The sequence below is a fragment of the Haemaphysalis longicornis genome, unplaced genomic scaffold (genome assembly GCF_048455015.1).
Source record: "Haemaphysalis longicornis isolate Haplotype H1 unplaced genomic scaffold, Haemaphysalis longicornis Haplotype H1 scaffold_12, whole genome shotgun sequence".
NCBI lineage: Eukaryota > Metazoa > Arthropoda > Arachnida > Ixodida > Ixodidae > Haemaphysalis > Haemaphysalis longicornis.
Window position 1 is genome coordinate 18,905,809 of NW_027526225.1, and position 9,656 is coordinate 18,915,464.

At 50.7% G+C, this 9,656-nt stretch overlaps 1 pseudogene; it reads right to left on the reverse strand.

Moving 5' to 3' along the window:
* Window positions 1-1,552: 1,552 nt before the first annotated feature.
* Window positions 1,553-5,351, reverse strand: LOC144161521 (uncharacterized; annotated as a pseudogene).
* Window positions 5,352-9,656: the final 4,305 nt, after the last annotated feature.

The following is a 9,656-nucleotide window of genomic DNA, read 5'->3' on the forward strand; positions in this document are numbered from 1 at the left end:
GGAGTTGAATGTCTGGATCCGGCCGAATGCCACGGCTCTTGGAAAACAAAACACAAGTGCAATTTCCTGGATTAAATTTAAAACCGTTGCTATCTGCGCAGCCGGCAAGCTTGTTCACACCAAGCTGTACTTGCCCCTCGCAGAGAGACAAGTTACAAGACTTAAAAGATAATTGTACGTCGTTTACATAAATTTGGCAGGAAATAGACGGTGGCAATGCCTTCCCAAGGGAATTCATTTCCACAATAAAAAGGGTGCAACTTAAAACTCCACCTTGCGGCAAACCGTTTTCCTGCACATGAACCCTAGAAAATGCAGTTCCAACTCGCACGCGAAACGTTCTTTCAGACAGGTAACTGGCAAGCGTGTTCATCATGTTACCCGACATGCCAAAGGACTTCAAATTGCGAAGGATGCCGTACCGCCAAGCAGTATCGTACGCCTTTTCAAGATCAAAGAAGGCTGTCATACAGTTTTGCTTATGAAGGAAAGCATCTTTTATATAAGCCTCTAATGCAACGAGTTGATCGTTGGTAGATCGCCCCGCGCTGAAGCCTGCGTGGCAGCTCTCAAGAAGACCATTGTACTCGAAGAAGTACACAAGTCTCTTGTTTATCATTTTCTCGAAGAGCTTACACAGGCAGCTTGTCAGGGCAATGGGGCGATAACTGGCAGGAGAGGAAGGGTTCTTCCCTTCCTTTAGGAAAAAGCCACTACTATGGCCTCCCTCCGAGAGCGGGGAAAGTGCTCCGAAAGAAATATTTTATTGTAGAGGTGAAGAAGTGTTTCAAGCGTGTCTGCATGTAAGTGTTGTAAAATTGTGTATGAAATCCTGTCTGCACCTGGAGCTGAATGTTTACAAGTACCGAGTGCGACCTTCAGCTCATGAAGTGAAAAGGGGGTGTTATAAGATGAGTTCGACTTATTACTGTCTCGCAAGGACTTATTCTCACATGATGCTTTGCGTTTAATGGAAGTGTTGGTGTAGTGTGCTGAGCTGGACACGTGCTCGAAGTGTTGTGCAAGCGTGTTGGCCTGGTCTTTGAGTGTGTCCCCTGTTGTGCTAACCAGGGGCAGGCTGTGTGTCTGTTGTCCTTTTAGTTTGCGTATTCATATCCAGACTTTGTGAGTGTCGGAGTATGAGTTGATGGATGTGAGGAAGGCGCTCCAACTCTCCCTTTTCGCCTCACGACGCACACGCTTCACAAGAGCCTTTGCCCGTTTAAAGGAAATGAGATTATCTGGCGTGGGGTACCGGCGAAGGACACCCGAGTCGAGTGTCGGAAAGAAATGTTTTTCGTTCCGTTTTTTGTTTCGTTCCCCAGAAAAAGTTCCGTTTCGTTTCTGTTCCGGAACGAAAAAAAAACGTTCCGTAACGGTATTTTTTAATAAAATAAACAGTAATAGCATACCTAATAAAAGTTATATAATATTAATTGATAAATTAATTATTAGGAACTTCATAATTGGGTGTTTACGTTCCAAAACTACCATATGATTAGGAGGTTCTCTGCAAGAAACTTCGACGAAAAGTAACAACAAAAACTTAGTATTTATTTTTCCTCCTATTTGAATCCCGCATTATCTTTAAGGAAGTGAGCACGATTTCAGAAGCAGCAGATCATCGAGTGTACTCTCCGACAAGCGAGACCGCTGATCCGACAAAACAAACTTCAGTGCAGAAAATGCCCTCTCCACACTGACTTGTGTGGCTGGCACACCAAGGGCCACTTGTGCTAACATGTATAGCTCTGGTTGCAGCTCTTTGCGCTCTTCCCAAAATTTCAACATATTTGTGCTTCTTGGAAGGTGCGGCTCTTTGTCCAGCATTTCTAGCAAAAGTACCATGTCCGATCATCCTGGCTCACTTGTCAAACGCGATTCAGTTCCAGCCTCAGCTTCCTTCGTTTTCAGAAACGCTTCGAGGGCGTCCTCCGGTTCTTCAGAAGTGGGCGCAGCGGTGCTCTCTGAAATGCTGCTGCTACATTGCTTCTGCTGAAGGCCTGTGAAGGCTGTGATTCGCTTCCAGGTTTTGCACAGATGCATCCTCGCTTGATATTTTTGATCAGGTGTCAGCAGAAGGCGATAGGGGTGGTCCATGTACAATGCAGCACAAAAGATATTCGTACTGCAGAGATTTCGTTCTCGTTTCTTCATGGATTGAACCAGGGCCTGTGCCAGTGGCGGCGGTATCGCTGATGTCTTCATGGAAAACGTCAGCCAAGCACCATAGAAATCTCCGATTGTCAGTTGTTCTGTCTGAAGCACCTTCGTGGCTTCTTGTGCTGGCTGAAGGGATTGGATCAGCCCTTCTACTTTTGCCCACATGCTGTCAGTCCAACTTGCGGTCTGTTCGCGTGAAAGGAAGTCTTTAGCGAAGTCCTTCAGTTCAACGAACCTGGTCAACATGTTCATTGTCGACATCCAGCGTGTCGGGCAATCAATAACAGGCTTCTTTAGCCCTATCTTTCTTATCAAGCCCATTGCACTTTGTACGCGCAGTTTCTTCACATGTGCGCGACACTGTGCAACGAGGGTGTTTGAACCGGAGTCCTTAAGAGCATCGCTGACTGCCAGTTGCAGCGTGTGCGCAGCACACCTGACGCCTAACTTAAAATCGGCTCCATCAAGACCAAGGCACTCGGCGTCCTCTGAATCGTCCAGCAGAGAGCTGCAAAATCCAAATTCAGGGTAGCCGCTGTCGTCATCCTCGTCTGAACTGGAAGCGTCGGGTTTATCGTCTGTTTCACTGAGAAGGCGAGCAGCCTTCAGCATGTTTGCACCATTGTCAGTTTTGACACTGTACACCTGGGTGACACTGAGGTCGTAGCGAGACAGAGTGTTGTTCACCTGTGATGTCAAATGCTCTGCAGTGTGCCTATCGTAAAGCTCCTTCATGGCCAGAGGTTGAAGAATTAGTTTTCCATTTTCGGCATACTGTGCGTTGATGCCAAGCAGAGCCCTGTCAAGTCGCGACGCGCTGTCGATTTTTAAAGAAAACATCCGATTTTTCAGCGACTGCGAAATTTCTTCTCGCGTGCTTTTTGCTGCTTCCTGGACCCTGTCCTTTACAGTCTCTGCTGTGATGGCTCGCTTAGCATTGAGCGCTTTTAGGACCAGATCGATTATTTTCCGAAAGCCTGAGTCATCAATTACCCGAAATGACCGACCGTTTCTTGTGACTAGTTCAACGCAGCTATTCATAATGATGTCCCCTGTCATTTCGAGCGAAACACACTTCGGGGAAATGGGTCTAAACATGTTCAGTATATCCACTTGCCTGTGATTTGCCACAGGAGAGCCTTCCGCCTCGTCCGACGCAACACGCTTTGTAGAGTGGGCTTTGTCGGCCTGAATGTTGTCGTACACTTCCTTGTGGTGTCGCTGCAAATGACGCTCGAGGTTCCCACCATGGTCGCCCGACACAACGTGCTGGCAGTCCTCAATCTGGCATCTCGATGTCTTTGAGACGCTGTCATACTTGAAATACCGTCGAGCGCGATTTGTTTTGTCGCGTCCCGTCTGAGCTAGCTGCAAACGTTGTTACGAGGCACTTGGGAGGTGGCCGAACATCAGCAATGTTCGCTTGGAGTCTGTCGTAAAAACGTAGTTGACGCGCACGAGACAGTAACAACGTCGGTAACAAAACACACTGCAGGAATGTCCCGCCTCCTCTTTGCATGTTCCACCGAACAGGAAAAACGAAATAAAAAAAGGCAGGCAGTAGTGGAGAATAGAAAAAAAAGTAGTTTGCCTGCTAGTTTATGGCCGAAGCTATCTGGTGGAAAATAAACTTGCTCGTGCATGCGCAGTAACTATTTTGCAAGATGTCAATGGTGCAGACACCAATCCACCGCACTGTTGGCAAAGCAAATGATACTGCCGGAATTCAACATGATGGTGCTAGCGACGTGATGTGGACGTACAAAGGGCGACAACGTTACCTTGACCGTGCATTTCTTGAGACCGTGCAGACATTTCCCGTGAACGGAAAACCACTAAAAATATTTCGGTTTCACTCCGGAACGAAATAATATATAACGTTTCGGTTACGTTTTCGTTCAGGTCAAAAATATCGTTTTTTTCGTTTTTCGTTTTTCGTTTTCGTTCCGTTCCGACACACTGGACCCCACGCCTTGTTCTGGGCCTCTCGCGCCCGCCAGCAGTCCTCGTTCCACCAGGCCTCCTTGGGTTGAGGGACGCACTGGAGGCCTGGGGCATGGACTTTTCTGCGGCGTCGAGTATGTGTGCCATGACGAGTTGGGCTGCTTCCTCCACGTGTAGGTGTTTTATGGTTGTGTGGTTTAGTTTAGATGTTTCTGTGAATGTACTCCAGTTTGCTTTTGATTCATTAAACCTGTTATGGGAAGATGGACTGCATGGGCCTTTACTTATGTACGTTAGGGAAGTGGCGAAGTGGTCACTACCATATGGGCCCGTGCCCACGCCCCACTCAAGACATGGAAAGAGAATTGCAGAACCAATAGCGAAGTCAAGCAGCGAGTATATATTGTGTCCTAAGTTATGGTATGTAGGCTATTTTTTGTTGAAAATGCATGCTCCTGAAGACGTAAGGAATTTCTCTATCAGGCGACCTGGGGCATTCATTCTAGAGGAGCCCCAAATAGAGTTGTGCGCATTAAGGTCGCCTGTAAGGATGTATGGTTCGGGATTCTGGTCGACCAGCGCCTGGAAGTCAGATCTCGAAAGTACATGATCAGGAGGAATGTAAATGGAGCATACCGTTATCAACCTATTAAATATTATCGTAGGGATTGCTACAGCCTCAAGGACAGTGTTCAGAGTGACAGGGTAGCAGGCAAAGGATTTCTAGGTGACAATTGCCACACCTCCTGAAGAGTGTGTGCAGCCAACCCTGTCCTTTCTGAATACCATGTACCTATTTAAGAACTTTGTTTAGAATTGAGGTGGGTTTCCTGGAGACGCATGATACTTGGCTGATTGGCATGCAGCATCTCATACACATCGTCAAGATTTTTAAGCAGGCCTCTGCCGTTCCATTGTATGATGTTTTCTGTTCCAATAACTGGAGTGTGTGTGTGTGTTTGTTCGTGTGTCGTCTTTCGGGGCTGTTATTCTAGGATTTTTAGGCCTTTCTTTCGGCTTGGACATCGGAGGCCGCTCCTTGCGCTGCGTTGCAGGCAGGAACGGCGCGACATCCATCTCCTCGTCGGATGCCAGAAGGGTGCCCGGCGGACCAGGCCCCCGTACTTGGGCTCCTTTCGGGAGACCTTCGTTTGAGCCGCCACCGCCGAGGGCGTCAGGGGCACCAGAGGTTGAACGGGAGTTGCGGTGGTGGTTGGAGCCGATGTGGGGCCCCCGGTGTCCATCCGGTCGGCACCCTCCAACACACTGGAGGACGGGGAGGCAGTGGCGGGAGCGGCACCACAAGAGCTGCTGCCTCAGCAAGCGGCGTCGTGACGGATTGGGCTGCCTGAGGCACCCCAGGGGGGGCGGATGACGGACCAGGTCAGACTTGCTGAACTGGCTCTCTGTGGACACCAGACGCCGCTCCGCCCCCGGCGAGCCGCGTCGGCATACCTCCCCAGGGGGAAAGAGGCGAACCTCTTCCGCGCCTCTGGGAAGGTGATGTTCTCAGTGACCTTCACATTTATGATTGCCTTCTCCTGATTAAACTTCTCGCAGTTTCGAGAGTAGCCAGCGTGGGGTCCCTGGCAGTTGGCGCAAGTGAGGGTTGATGATGGACAATGATCAGATGAATGATCTTGCTGAGCACACTTTGCGCAGGTCAGACGGCCATGGCAGGAGTTGGTTCCGTGCCCGAACCGCTGGCACTTAAACAAGCGGCGCGGGTTCGGAATGTAAGGACGAATGGAGCATCGGATGAACCCTGCGTTGATATGGTCAGGAAGGGAGGAGCAGTTGAAGGTCTAGATAATATGTTTCGTGGGGATTATCTTATCATCTCTACGCATCGTAATGCGGCGCACGGCTGTGACACCCTGATCCTTTGAACCTTCAAGAATGTCGGCATCTGTCTCGTTAAGAAGATCTGCCTCATAGATCACACCGTGCGAGCTATTCAGGCTGCGGTGGGGTGTGACCCTGATGTCCAGATCGACCATTTTCGTCTGACCAAGAAGTGTGGTTGCCTGCTGCTGGTTTTTACTTCAACAAGGACTTCACCTGTGCGTTGTTTTTTGGCAATATAGGTTTCCCTAATTATTCCATCAAGGTATTTTGTAATCAAATATACTGATTGTGAAGCAAGAGGGCGGCTGTGTCAAGAGATTCGATAACAAGGAAACGAGAGTATTTTTCTGGCTTTGTGAAGTTTATACTTGGAAGTGGAGGAAAAGATACTTCGGTGCGGCCCCTTTTCAGGGGCCGATCACGTTTGTAGGGGAGTTTTAAATTTTCCATACAGCATAGAAAAAAAGCAGGGGACGGGGGTACTTTCTTCTCAAACCTTACCCTGATAGCCTGAGAGGTCCCAGAGCTCCCTGCCTGGTAAACAGACAGGGAGCACATTCATTGGAGCTTGACCTGGGCTCCGACGCCCGCCGTTTGAGGCTTCTACCCTTCACCTTTAAACACATCACCATGGTAGGTTACAGTTTATGTTGCGGGCTCGGGGTCAGCGGTGTCGCCAACACCGTCACCAAGATTGCTCAAGGAGCCCCGTGCGGGGAATCACTTGCAAATGATTTCGTATTTCCGCACTCATCAGATTCCCGCAGGCCATTGTTCTTTGTCATTTACCCAGAGCATTTACTAAAGTGCGTGCGCAACAACTAGTTAAAACAAAATGACAACAAGACTAAGAAGTGGAAGCTGCAAACTCTAACAAATAAATGAATGAAACACGGATGGGTGTAGAAAGCAGCGGTCTCTTTTGTCTCTTCCTTCCTATCTTTATTCGGTATATTGCACGTGTAGCCGCAAAAAAGTCAGCCAAGCACACAACTAATATAAGGAGTTCTGTTGAAGCGTTCCTACACTACCGCCGGCCCCATAGCGCTTGCCTCTAGAGCGCCCCCTCTCCGCCCCCCCTCCCTCAGCGGGATCTCCCGAGCTGCTCCAACCTTTTTATTTTTTTTCCCTTGAGTTGTTCTTATTATTAGTCAGCCAACTCCGCTAGGTATCATGCCTCTTTTCGCCTGCGCGCCAGCATGACCACCGGAGGCGACATACTCCTATAAGCACCTTTTCCGCATTCCCCGTCACTGACCTCTATCTCTACCCACCGTTGCTCCTTCCTTCGCCTTTACGTCACCCTTTTTGCTGGCGTTGTTTCTGCGCGCACTCGCAACGCAGTCGCCGCCCTCCTCTATTAAAAAACTCTACATCCTATCTTATTTAAATTTTCTCCTAATATTTCCCGCTATCCTCTGGAGAGCTGCAACAGGTAAGACTTCCCAGTTGAAGCAGTGTTAGCCAGCTTTTATGGCTCCTTTAATCCTGGTGTGATCACTTATTCTGTAGCGTGTGCTACATGCAGCCGAACAGTAGTTCACATTTCACAATATTCTTTGTCACTTCTACCGTCTATCACAGTGTCAGCAAGTCAACGACCGCGACCAAACTCCACAGCCTGTGTACCGTGGACGTATGCACGACAGATGGACTTGCGGCGGCCATGAAATTCCCGCTGACGCAATGCTGTCTCAAATTGGAAAAGGTGAGAGGCATAGGGGCAGACAGCGCGAGTGTTATGACAGGGATCAGTAATGGCGTCCATCGGAAGTTGGAAGCTGAGGCTCCCCACCTGGAACTGATGCACTGCGTCTGGCACACTGTGCAGCTAGCCCCGTCGGCGGGTACGACAGAAGCCTTGCCGAGAAGCTTGGAATACTAAATAAGCGAGATGTACAACTGGTTCGCAAGATCCCCAGACCGGCAAATTGCATGCAAGAAGCTCTACGGTTTGATGAATGGCGGCGATGAACCACTGAGGATTGTGCAAGCGTTTAGGACACGGTGGCTACCCCTCGAAATAGCTGCATCAAGGACAGTAGAAAAGTGGACCGAATGGAAGACCACTTTTAGATGGAGAGGTGCGCTGAAAAGTGAAATGCGGCTGAGGTGCAGTATGAAATGTACAAAAGCTAGATCAATCTGGGGAACTCGCTTTTTTTAGACCGATTCTGACATGTTCATAAGGTTAACAAGGCATTCGAGGCGAAAAATGTGGACCAAAGCAGCTGAAAGACCTCATGAATGCTTTCGAGTGTGGCGGCGCCCCAGCAGCTTGCGTCGTCTGCTGCCGCAAACGGGCACGCTCCAGGAACGATGACGCTGGGCTGAGCCACGAGTGGCGAGTGCTGACCACGCGCTTGCGGTGCGCGCTGGGCACGAGGTGGAATAAAGCGGGGCCTCCTGTTTTGGGCCCACGGCGCTGTAGCGTGCAGACGTGTGTCTTCTCATCTCTCTGTCGCCGTCGCGACATTGGTGACCCGGACGTTGCCACGTACTCAGAATGGACCCTCCCCGCGACGCCAGCGGTCCTTCTGTGTCCTCCGCTGCCTCTCCACCTGGCATCTCCGCCGTCGCTTGCCGTTTGCCCCCCTTCAGCGCTAAGCACCCCGACGTGTGGTTCCTTCAAGCCGAGGCAAGCTTCCGAGTGAGTCACATCACGTCGCAAGAGACCCGCTTCAACCATCTACAACAGTCACTGCCTATTGAGATCGCGGTTGAGGTTCGTGACATCCTTGCCAACCCGCCTACCACGAACCCTTACGACACGTTGAAGGCAGCCATCTTGAGCCGCACGAGCCCTTCGGAACGGCAGCGTTTCCAGGGGCTGCTTTCTGCAGAGGAGTTGGGTGACCGTCGACCTTCGCAGCTCCTTCACGAACTGCAAACCCTACTCGGCGACGCACCTTCTGCCACGGACTCCCGTTTGTTGAAGGAGCTTTTCCTGCGACGGCTCCCCTCTTCCGTGCAGATGATCCTCGCGACTGCTTCTGACCTTCCCTTATCCGCGTTGGCCGCGCATGCTGACAAGATAATGGAAGTCGCCACGTTGCATCCGCCCTTGTCCACGGTGGCATCCGCTCAATCTTCCGACCATACCACCGTGGCGGCGCCAGCTACTCCTTTGCCCTCACCGCTATCCGACGACCTCGCCGCTCTCCGAGAGCGCATGCAAAACTTGGAGGAGCTTGTCGCCTCGGCTGGTTACAGCTCGCCGCCGCCTCGCAACCCTCGAGCTCGCCGGTTTGGCCCTTCTCGCCGTACCCCGTCTCCGCAAGTATTTCGCCAGGAAGGCACAACGCGCCAGCCACCTCAACACCCTGATTCATTGTGCTGGTACCATCGCCGCTTCGGTGCAGCGGCGCAACGTTGCACCCGTCCTTGCGGCTGGCCGGGAAACGAGGCGAGGGATCGTTAGCGGCGGCGACCGATTCCCAAGCCAGCGACAGTCGCCTCTTCTACATCACAGATGCAACCAGTGGTCAACGTTTCCTAGTTGACACTGGTGCTGAAGTGAGTGTGCTCCCCGCTAATTCCTGTGACCGCACTCAAGCACCACTGTGCCATCTCCAAGCTATTAACAAGTCCAGCATTCCCGTGTACCGAAAAAAATCCCTGATGGTAAACATCGGCCTACGCCGTGCGTTCCGCTGGATTTTCCTCGTGGCCAACGTGAGTCACGCCATTCTAGGAGCCGA